The 12,014-nt window shown below is 45.6% G+C and overlaps 1 pseudogene; it reads right to left on the minus strand.

Annotated features, from left to right (window-relative positions):
* Positions 1-837: 837 nt before the first annotated feature.
* Positions 838-11,818, minus strand: LOC122544535 (annotated as a pseudogene).
* Positions 11,819-12,014: the final 196 nt, after the last annotated feature.

Raw genomic sequence — 12,014 nt, forward strand, 5'->3', positions numbered from 1 at the left:
ACAGAAAAGGCAGGAAAAGAATTGTTGGAGGCTGATTGGGTAACGTGAAATGACAGTTGGTCAGTTTGAAAATGCCCGCCGAACTCACTCTGACAAACCCTGAGATTAAATTAAACATTCAAACGCAAAACACCATCCGTCTACAACTAAAATAAAATTTAATATTTTATAGTAACTATTTAAAACCGAGTTAGCTGTCAGCGCGGACAGGAGGCGGGATCATTGCCTGATCTGTCTGTAACAGGCGGGAGGAAAGGCGGGGTTAAAACAGCCCAGACAAACTGAACAACCGAACTTGTACCGACCGTGAATCAATCTAAACAACCCCGCCAATTTAAACACCTTAAAAACTAATGCAGTGTACACCGATAAAAGGACAGAATCTCACTTTATCTGTTATTTTTTATTACCCCCAGATTGTAAATAGCCCGAAGACAATGTGGAATTGCTGCGTGAACTGTCTGTAACAGGCAGATGGAAGGAACACGCCATGAAAACATGCGCAGCGTCCCAGAATCAAAACTGAACAAAGTAACATTCCTGAACTGGTCAATGAAATACAAACACTACAATGTGTCATATTCTTGACTCGGTAGGGTTATAAGTCGCGAAGTGAAATAACAAGATGGAGATCAATAAACCCTCCCTGTGTGATACCTTCCCCATTCACAGGTCTCCACTTTAGTAAACCATGGCATGAGTGTGTATTCGAGTTATTCAGATCAATTAATATCTAAGGTAGGTCTGCGCTCGGCGCCGGGAAACATTGGATCCGGGCTCAGCTCTTTCCTGAGAGATGTGGGTGGCTCTGATAAGAGCCTTTGGGTTCAGATGTTACACCGACTGGTTCATTTCTTTGTTGCTGTCTTGGTCACTTTCGCTTTGGGCTTGGCCTTGCCTTTAGCCGGTTTGCTGAGGGGTTTGGGGGCTTTAGGGCCCTTGGCCTTTTTCACCTTCTTCACGGGAGTCCGTTTCTTTGGCGCTGCTTTGCTCACCGCTTTCTTTGGCGGTGCCGGCTTCTTACCGCTGGCTTTCTTGGCTGGAGATTTCTTGACTGTCGCTTTCTTGGCCTTAGATTTCTTCGCTGTCACCTTCTTGGCCGGTGATTTCTTCACGGCCGGTTTCTTGGCGGATGTTCCCGCCTTCTTTCCCGCTTTTGCCTTGACTGGATTCTTAGGGAGTTTGAAGGAGCCGGAGACGCCCTGGCCCTTGACCAGAACAAGGGAGCCGTTCGCCAGGCACCTCCTGATACTCATCTTGATCTGTGCCTTTCGCTTTCCCACATCGATCCCGCTTCTCTCCAGCCCCTTCTTTACAGCGGACAGAGACGCCCCTTTGCGATCCTTGATATCTCCGACAACCTTCAGAATCAGCTCTCCCAATCCAGGACCGGGTGTTTTTTTTCCTGGGAGCCGCCGCCTTCTTCTTGGGAGCCTTGGCTTTGGTGGGAGCGGAGGCTGGAGGAGCCGTTTCGGCGGCTGCACTGTCGCTCATGTTGAGAACTCTGCGCTGAATCTCTCTCTGGGTCAGTCTGAACTGGGTCAGCACTGAAGAGTTTGCAAAGGGTTAGGAATCACGTGCAGAGTGGATAAGGGGGTCAGATTTCACTCCTTTAAGGACCATCGCAGGCAGGAACAGGAGAAGGCCATTCGGCCTCTCAAGCCTTCTCATCCATTCAATAGCATCGTGGCTAATGCACCATTCCTCATGCTCACTTTCCTGCACGTAACATGTAACCCTCAATTCCCTGACTGATCAAGAATCTATGTATCTATTTCAGCCTTAAACCTGCTCCTGTCCCCACACACAGCTCTCTGTGGCAAGGAATTCCAAGGACACTCAACCCTCTGAGAGAAGAAATTCCTCCTCACCTCAATCTTCAATTTTGAACCAGATGATTGTTTGTTCCTGACAACAGTCACCAACTCCAGATCTGTTTCTGTTTAAAATCGCACTTCAAATCCACCACCTGCCACAGCAAGATTCACATTCACATCTGCAGGGCAAACCCTGGGGAGCTGAAAACATAAGATTTTGTTTCCCCATTATTTCAGAAACTGAAAGTGAATCTCATCAAAATTGAGACCAGAATAAATTGCCCCACCATTGAGCTAAACATTGATGTCGACAGAATCCATACAGTGTGGAAAGAGACCATTCAGCCCATCCAGTCTGTCCCAAGCCAGTGAAGATAATCCCACCCAGTCCTGACCCTACCCTCTGTAACCCTGCATTACCCATGGCCTATCCCCCTAACCTGCACATCATTGTATCCTACAGCGTGGAAGCAGGCCTTTTGGCCTATCACATCCATATATTGATCCTCTGGCCCAGACCCACCACCTCTCCAATCCCTGTAACCCTGCATTTCCCATCACTAAACCTCCCAGCGTGCATAACTGTCACACACTGGGCAACTTAGCAAGGCCAATCCATCTGAACTGCACATCTTTCGACTGTGGGAGGAAACCGGAGCACCCATGCAGAGAAGGGGAGAATGTGCAAACTCCCAATAAACAGTCACCCGTGACTGGAATTGTTCCTGGATTCCTGGCGCTGTGTGGCAGCAATGCTAACCACTGAGCCACTGTGCCACCCAATGTTTTTGCCACTGGCCATGCCGGGGTTGGTTAGCTCAGTTGATTCTATAGTAGGCTTACAATGTACAGTCACATTGACAGCATGCGTTCAATTGCTGCTCTGGTTGAGATTGCTGTGAGTGATCATTCCCTGTGCTTTAGATGTGGTGTCCCTCAGGTTAAACCATAAAACAGCTGTTTGCTTTTTCTCCTCCACACCTCTTTCTCCCTCTCTCTAATGAGACAATGGTGACTTTACATTAACCGCCTGCTAAAAACATAACTTTGCTGATTAAAAATTAACTGCCCTCTTTTTCACTGCAAAATAACTTGTATGTTTCCTCCCTGATGCACTATTGGAGTGAGCTGTAAATAAAAGAAAAGACACTTTACCAACGGTACATATCTAAATGAAGTGGGAGAGGGTGCACGGGGAGAATTACCAGTATATTGCCTTGGGGCTGGAGAGTTTCAGTGATTGAGAGAGGTTGGACAGGCTGGGATTGTTGTCCCTACAGCCAGGTAGATTGAAAGAGGGATGTATAAAATGATGAGGGATGAAGACAGGGGAGGCAGGAAGAAACTTTCCTCGCTTGATGGAGGTGGGGGAGGGGTATAGATTGAAGGTAAGGGTCAGGAGGTTTTGAAGGGATGTGAGGAAAATCTTGTTCACCCAGAGGGTGGTGTGCAATCTGGAAGTCACTGCCTGTAAGGGTGGGAGACGCAGAAACTCTCATCACATTGAAGGAGGATTTAAATGTGCACTCATGACGCCAAGGCTATGGAGCCAAGTGCTGGGGAAATGGGATAAGAGAATATCAAGGTGGTTGTTTCTGACCAGCACAGACTCGGGCCATTTTCAGGGCTGCAGACTTCTCAGAAATTATGACTAACTCACTTTGAGATGTATAAACTACATCCAAGATACCATCTAGCGTGATTTTGTACATTTCATGTTCTGAGATGAGGGGCTTGTCATCGAAAGAGAGATTCAGCAGTTAAGGCCAATATGCTCTGGAGTTTAGAGAAATAAGGGAGATCCAACTGAGGGATATAGGGTGGTAAAGGAGGTGGGATTGACAAAGGAGACAGAGAGGATGTTTCCTCAGTTGTGACAATTTCGAACGAGAGGGTCATTGTTTCAGGAGAAGGGGATGGGACAGATTGAAATGAGAGATGTTAAGAAATGGCTTCTCCCCAAGGAAGGGGGGGATGGGAATCTCTGGGAAATCACTTCCCAGTATGTGCGTGCATGTCGGGACACTGAATAAATTGAAGGAGGGGGCACACAGATTGTTAATCAGTGAGGGGTTAAAGGGAGGGGGGCAGGAAACTGCAGTGAGGCTGGGATGAGATCAGCTGCAGCTGTATAGAATGGGGGAAGCAGGGTCCCGTGGGCTCCTAGCCTTTATGTTGTGTTGACCGTCCAGCTGCCTGAACACATTTTAGTGTGGCTGGCTCATAGAACATGCTCAGAAAGCTCTGAATCGGAGGACCTAAACTGTGTGGTGCATCACAGTCTATGAATGGGCGGAATGGTGGTTAGCAGAGATTCCCACCCCCTCTGCCTTGGAGAGAAGCCATTTCTCAACATCTCTCATTTCAATCTGTTCCACCCCCTTCTCCTGAAACAATGACCCTCGTTCGAAATTGTCACACCTGAGGAAACATCCTCCATGTCTCTTTTGTCAATCCCACATCGTTTACCACCCTATATCCCTCAGTTGGATCTCCCTTATTCCTCTAAACTCCAGAGCATTTTGGCCTTAACTGCTGAATCTCTCTTTCAATGACAAACACCCCATCTCTGAACATGAAATGTACAAAATCATACTAGATGGTATCTACCATCTCAATTCACATCTCAAAGTGAATTTGTCATAATCTCTGAGAAGTCTGCAGCCCAGAAAATGGCCCGAGTCTGTGCTGGTCAGAAACAACCACCTCGATATTCTATTATCCCATTTCCCCAGCACTTGGCTCCATAGCCTTGGCGTCACGAGTGCACAATGAAATCCTCCTTCAATGTGATGAGAGTTTCTGCGACTCCCATCCTTATAGGCAGTGACTTGCAGATTGCACACCACCCTCTGGGTGAACAAGGTTTTCCTCACATCCCTTCAAAACCTCCTGGCCCTTACCTTCAATCTATACCCCCTCCCCCCCACCTCTGTTAAGCGGGGAAAGTTTCTTCCTGCCTCCCCTATCTTCATCCCTCATCATTTTATACATTCCTCTCTTTCAATCTACCCGGCTGTAGGGACAACAAACCCAGTCTGTCCAACCTCTCTCAATCACTGAAACTCTCCAGCCCCAAGGCAATATGCTGGTAAATCTCCCTGTGCACCCTCTCCCACTTCATTTAGATATGTACCATTGGTAAAGTGTCTTTTCTTTTACTTATAGCTCACTCCAGTAGTGCATCAGGGAGGAAACATACAAGTTATTTTGCAGTGAAAAAGAGGGCAGTTAATTTTTAATCAGCAAAGTTAACCCAAACTTCCTTCCAACGCTTCCAGAGATTTGTTTTTGTTGATCTTCCCAATCAGACAAATACCAGCATGAACGCTGACCAATACGTGATGATGTAGGATCAGCAAGTTATTTTGCAGTGAAAAAGAGGGCAGTTAATTTTTAATCAACAAAGTTATGTTTTTAGCAGACGGTTAATGTAAAGTCACCATTGTGTCATTAGAGAGAGGGAGAAAGGGGTGTGGGGGAGAAAAAGCAAACAGCTGTTTTATGGTTTAACCTGAGGGGCAACACATCGAAGACACAGGGAATGATCATTCACAGCAATCTCAACCAGAGCAGCAATTGAACGCATGCTGTCAATGTGACTGTACATTGTAAGCCTACTATAGAATCATGATTCGGACCTTCAACATAATTTCTAGCTATCACCATTGTTAACAGCTAACCCAAGAATGCAACTTTAAAAAAAAGGGTTTAGTGATTTACACATGAAAGAAGTGAAACTATCACTGTATTCTAACAGATGAAAGGCTTAACAGACAATCAATTCTTCAATGTATAATTTCAGTTACATCACACTGTAAATTTTTGCTATAAATTATCTCAACCAGAGCAGCAATTGAACGCATGCTGTCAATGTGACTGTACATTGTAAGCCTACTATAGAATCAACTGAGCTAACCAACCCCGGCATGGCCAGTGGCAAAAACATTGGGTGGCACAGTGGCTCAGTGGTTAGCATTGCTGCCTCACAGCACCAGGGACCCAGGAACAATTCCTGCCACGGGTGACTGTTTATTGGGAGTTTGCACATTCTCCCCTTCCCTGCATGGGTTTTCTCCGGGTGCTCCGGTTTCCTCCCACAGGGAAGACAGGGTATAGAAATTGAAAGCGTTTCTACTGGTTGGGGATCCTTTAACGAGGGAGGGCATAGCTGGAGAATTAGGGCCAGGAGAGATGTTCGGAAGTACTACTACCCACAAAGGCTGGGAGAGGTTTGGGACTCTCTTCCACAAACAGCAGCATTGCTGGATCAGTTGTTAGTTTTAAATCTGACAGATTTTTTTTTGTTGTTCAGCAAAGTTGTTCAAGGGGATAGGGGCCAGAGGCAGGTTTATTGAGTCAGGTCACAGATCTGCCATTGAATGGTGGAACAGTATCAAGGGGCTGAATGGCTTCCTCCTGCTCCTTTATACGAATATTCCAGCTAAATAAATCATGGAATCCCCGGCAGTTATAAAGTGGCATTTCCACACACCGGAGCAATTAGTGATTTCAAACAGAAACTGGAGAATCGACGTTTCGGGCATGAGCCCTTCTTCAGGAATTCCACACACCAGAGCAATTAATGGTTTCAAATAGAAACTGAAAGCCGAAATATTTTACTTTCACATGTTCCAGATTCCCACCATCCTCTGGGTGAAACAGTCCTCAAATCCCTCTCTCAACCTCTTTCCCTTCACTTTAAAAATGATGACCCCCTTGTTACTGACCCTTTGACTAAGGGAAACAGCTGCTTCCTGTCCCCCTGTCCATGTCCCTCATAATAGCATCGTAGAGTCATAGAGCAAGGAAACAGACCCTTCAGTCCAACTATTCCATGCCGTCCATAATCTCAACCTAAACTAGTGCCACTTGTTTGCACTTGGCCCATATCTCTCCAAACCTTTCCTGTTCTTGTACTTATTGATGCCCCCCACCCTAGTGAAAAGACATTCACCTCATCTATGCCCACCATGATTTCATAAAACTCTATACCCCTCAAACTTCTACTCTCCAGTGATAATAGTCCCAGCCCATCCAGCCTGTCCTTATAACTCAAATGCTCCATTCCCAACAACATACTGATATATCTTTTCTGAACCCTCTCCAGCTTAATAATGTCCTTTCTCTAACAGGGCAACCAGAACTGGACACAATACACCAGAACAGGCTTCACCAATGTCCTGTACAACCACAACATGGTGTCCGAACTCCAACACTCAATGGTCTGAGCAATGAAGGCAAGTGTTCTAAACACCTTCTCAAACACCCTGTCTACCTGTGACACAAACCCCAAAGAATTATGTACCTGAACCCTTAGGTCTCTCTGCTGTACAACACTACCGATCTTACAGACCTCTATCATGACCCCTCCACCATCAACCTTCTCTGTTGTTCAGGAAATAACCCAAACTTCCTTCCAACGCTTCCAGAGATTTGTTTTTGTTGATCTTCCCAATCAGACGAATACCAGCATGAACGCTGACCAATACGTGATGATGTAGGATCAGCAGCTCACAGATTCACACTCACCATTCAAAAGACTTGACACGATTGCTGCATATTCGAAATTTTTTGCTGGTCTGTCCTCACTCATGCCCTCAGCTCGATTTCCCATCATCTCCCTTGGAATGAAATAGTTCCAGACCATTACCCAACCAAGTCCCAATCCCACTCATGACAACTATTTGTTGCTGTTCGCGAGTAAAAATCCCTGGCAACAAGGTCACTGAGCCAAGGTCCCAAGGAATGACCTCCTGGAATTGTCCGGAATCTGGTTCAGAACTTCTATGTTCATAGAATCATAGAATTTTACTGTACAGAAGGAGGCCATTTGTGTCTATACCAGTTCCGGAAAGAGCTACCCAGCTAGTCCCACTCTCCAGCCCTGTCTCTATAGCCATCTAACGTCATCCCTTTCAGCTCTCTCTGTAGCTCTCTTTTCGAACCTCCTATGGAATCCGCCTCCCAAGGAGCACATTCCAAACTCAACAACCCAATAAGTTTCTCCTCATCTCACTCTCTCACTGACAATCTTAAAATTCTAGCTAGCCAGTTACTAATAAACCAATGAGTGGGATACAATAACTTGCTTTCGTGTCAGAATTGTTCAAATTTTCAACACCTCAATAAGGTCACCACTTCATCTAAAAATCCCTCATCGTTGGTATCATTCTCATACATCTCCTTCACACTGTCTCCAAAGTTTGAACAGCCTTCCTTAAATAAGGTGTCCAGAACAGAACAAAACCAGCCTGGGTAACAGAGTGCCAACTCCCTTTGTCAAATGTATTTCTAAATTCAGCTTCTGTTGCCTGTGACGGTAAGGGGTTATACACTTACAAAGAAATACCCAACAGATCAAAGGCTTATCTCCAATATGATCTACTATTCTCCATTCAATACCTGTGCTGTCACCGGAGTTAATTTCTTTTCTGCCCTCTGCTTTGTGTTGGGTGTTGGTTTAGCTCATTTGGCTGGATGGCTGCTTTGAAATATGGAGTAAGATTGACGCGTGGGTTTCAATCTCTCACTGGCTGAGGTTACCATGAAGGATTCACCTTCTCCATCTCTCCCCTTGTGTGTGGCATGGTAACCCTCAGGTTAAAGGACCACCTATCAGTCATCAGTCTCTTCCCCTCTTTCTCTCGCTCCCTCTCTCTCTGACACTCCAGCTGAGTTCCACCAGTGTGTTGTACATTTTCAACATCACTTCCTTGTTCTCAATCTCTATGCCCCTATTAATAAAGCTGAGGATGCTGTGTGTTTTATTAACTGCTCTCCTCTTATTATGCCTCCTTCACTGATCAAACGGATTACCAGCATTACCTGCTGGAGTGTCTCACCCACCTTGTTTCCTGTTCCAGAGTTGAATGGGAAGCAATGTGATGAGAGAAAGGGCCAGAAACTGTGGGATAATGAGTGCTGCCATCTCAGCGCTGTATTCCTGTGTTGGATTCAGAGAGGGATTTCCTGTCAATAACAGTATCCCTTCAGCAAACACCAACCCCAGTGTTTCCTGTTCCCTGTTGCCCTTACCCCTTGCCAACACCCGTCTATTTGGATGGAAACCCTTGTATCTATGAAATTCACTCCCAACCCGACATCACTGGTTCTGTGCAGCCATGCCCATTAACAACATCCCACCAATCCAATCCAGACTATTTGATGCTAAACTCAAAAGATCACTCTGCACCCACTCTCTAGAAATTACTGTCCCTCATTTTCATGGGGGACAGTATATATCGAGGCAAAAACTTCCCTCTGTCCTCCACCTGTCAGCGGCAATTGGGCCATTCACAGAGAAATATTGAAAATATCATCAGGAGGAGGCCATTTGGCCCCTCTGTAACCAACCTGTTATTCTTACAGATAACTGAGATCTCCTTACAAATTGTTTCTCAATTTCCCTCTGATTATTAGGGGGTCGATTATACAATCCCAATAAGGTGATCATCCCTTTCTTATTTCTCAGCTGCACCCAAGTAACTTCCCTGGATGTATTTCCGGGAATATCTTCCCTCCGTACCGCTGTAATGCTATCCCTTATCAAAAACGCCACCCCACTTCCTTCCTTTCTATTCTTCATGTAGTGTTCGTATCCTGGAACGTTAAGCTGCCAGTCCTGTCCATCCCTGAGCCACGTTTCTGTAATTGCTATGATATCCCAGTTCCATGTTCCTAAACATGACCTGAGTTCATCTGCATTCCTTGTTAGGCCTCTTGCATTGAAGTAAATGCAGTTTAATTTATCAATCCTACCTTGTTCTCTGCTTTGTCCCTGCCTGCCCTGACTCTTTGACTCGCCTTTGTTCTCAACTGTACCAGTCTCGGATTGAAATATTTCCTCACTATCTCCCTGGGTTCTACACCCCAACCTTACTAGTTTATATCCTCCCAAACAGTTCTAACAAATCTCCCTGCCAGTGTATTAATCCCCTTCCAATTTAGGTGCAATCTGTCCTTCTTATACAGGTCACTTCTACCCCAAAATAGCTTCCAATGATCCAAAAATGTGAATCCTCTCCTATATACCAGCTCCTCAGTCATGCATTCATCTGCTCTATCCCCCTATTCCTGCCCTCACTAGCACGTAGCACTGGGAGTAATCTAGATTTACTACTCTCAAGGACCTCCTTTTTAAATTCCTGCCGAACTCTCTGTAATTATCCTTCAGAATCTCATCCTTTTCCCTTCCTATATCATTAGTTCCAATGTGTACAATGACCTCCTGCTGGCCCCTCTCCCTCTTGAGAACTTTCTGTCCCCTCTCTGAGACACCCTTGATGGGAAGCAACACGCCATTCTGATTTTTCGCTGCTGGCCACAAAAACATCTATCTATGACTCAGACTAGAGAGTCCCTTAATACAATCTATCGCTTGGAACCTGACGTACTTCTCATTACATTCGAGCCAGTCTAAATACCTGAAATGTGCTGTTCATGCTACATTCCCCTGAGAATCCATCATCCCTTACGTTTTCCAAAACAGCATACTTGTTTGAAATGGGGATAGCCACAGAAGAGTCCTGCACTACCTTTCCTGGAGTTAACCAATCTATGTGACTGTATCTGAGACTTTCCCTCCTTCCTATAACTGCCATCCATCGCAACCCTTTGCTCTTGTAATTTCCTCATTGCCCCTCACTGCCTCTCCAACCATTCAATATGATAGGATTCGCAACCAATGGCATTTATTGCAGATACAATTCTCAGTAACTCGTAAACTCTCCCTAAACTCCCACATCCAACAAGAAGAACATATCACTCCACTAAGGGCCATTTTTGCTTCTTTCAATCTACAGCCCCAAGAAAATAGCACTGTCTTATTCTTCTACAAAACACTGCTCCAGGTTAAATTAATACTTATGGCTTATATTTTAAGGTTAAACAAGAGACATAGCTCAATAAAACATATAACCAAGATTTTAACGGCATTATGGGCAGCACATGGCCTACAGCTGTTCCAGAAGTTGGCTCACCATGACCTTCTCAAGGGGGCAACAGGAGACAGACAATAAATGCTGGACCCAGTCAGCGGCGTTCTTATCCCAGGATTGAATAAACAAAAACAGCTTGGGAATATCATTGCGATTCCCCAGTCACCACAAGGTTTTTAACCTGCCACATGACTGAGAGTAAAATCATTCATTTACTATAAACTGGTATTTGCATCCAGTTGCAGATACCACTTTAGCCCGGCCCCCTGACCAGAGATAGGGACACCACCACTGCTTCGCCAGAATCCCTCCAATAGTTGCATGTCCCATTAATTCCAACTCTCTGCATGTTTATTTCGACAAAGCGTTAATACTAATATTTATAAGTTTGTCATGGATGGGGTTCCTGGAGCTTGTGGTGATGTCATTGGCTGTAATACTAATGGCTGGGAGGATCTGAATACTCAGACCTGATGTTATTGAAGAGGTGAAGCACAGGGGATGGGCCGAGTGGCCTCCAGCTTCCCCGCTCCCTGATCAGATTGTGAGAGAGCCGGAGGGAGGAGTTATTAACGTGACCCGGGAATGAGCTCCATTGGAGCTTCCTAAAGGGACAATGTCCCAGCTTGAAACCTTCTCTACCCTTTCCCCGACAGCCCCAGTTCCTTTGGTCAAACTGGGAGAAAAGGGAATTGGGGAAATGACCAATTGATGTTTATTTCTGGGAATCGTTGGGACAAGCGGCGCATGCGCGATGCTGCCCCTCCCCTAACACTGATTGTTCCTGACCAGAGGAGCGCATGCGTGAGGCCCTCCCCCAGCGCTGCCATTGAGGAGCATTTAGACAATAGACAACAGGTGCAGGAGTAGGCTATTCAGCCCTTTGAGCCTGCACCGCCATTCAATATAATCATGGCTGATCATTCCTAATCAGTATCCTGTTCCTGCCTTATCTCCATAACCCTTGATTCCACTATCTTTGAGAGCTCTTTCTTAAATGAATCCAGAAAGTGGGCCTCCACTGCCCTCTGGGGCAGAGCATTCCACACAGCCACCACTCTCTGGGTGAAGAAGTTTCTCCTGAGCTCTGTCCTAAATGGTCTAACCCGTATTTTTAAGCTGTGTCCTCTGGTTCGGCACTCACCCATCAGTGGAAAATGTTTCCTACTGCCAGAATGTCCAATCCTTTCATAATCTTATACGTCCCAGTCAGATCCCCTCTCAATCTTCGAATCTCAAGGGTATACAAGCCCAGTCG

This window comes from Chiloscyllium plagiosum, chromosome 50 (assembly GCF_004010195.1).
Source record: "Chiloscyllium plagiosum isolate BGI_BamShark_2017 chromosome 50, ASM401019v2, whole genome shotgun sequence".
Taxonomy (NCBI): Eukaryota; Metazoa; Chordata; class Chondrichthyes; order Orectolobiformes; family Hemiscylliidae; genus Chiloscyllium; species Chiloscyllium plagiosum.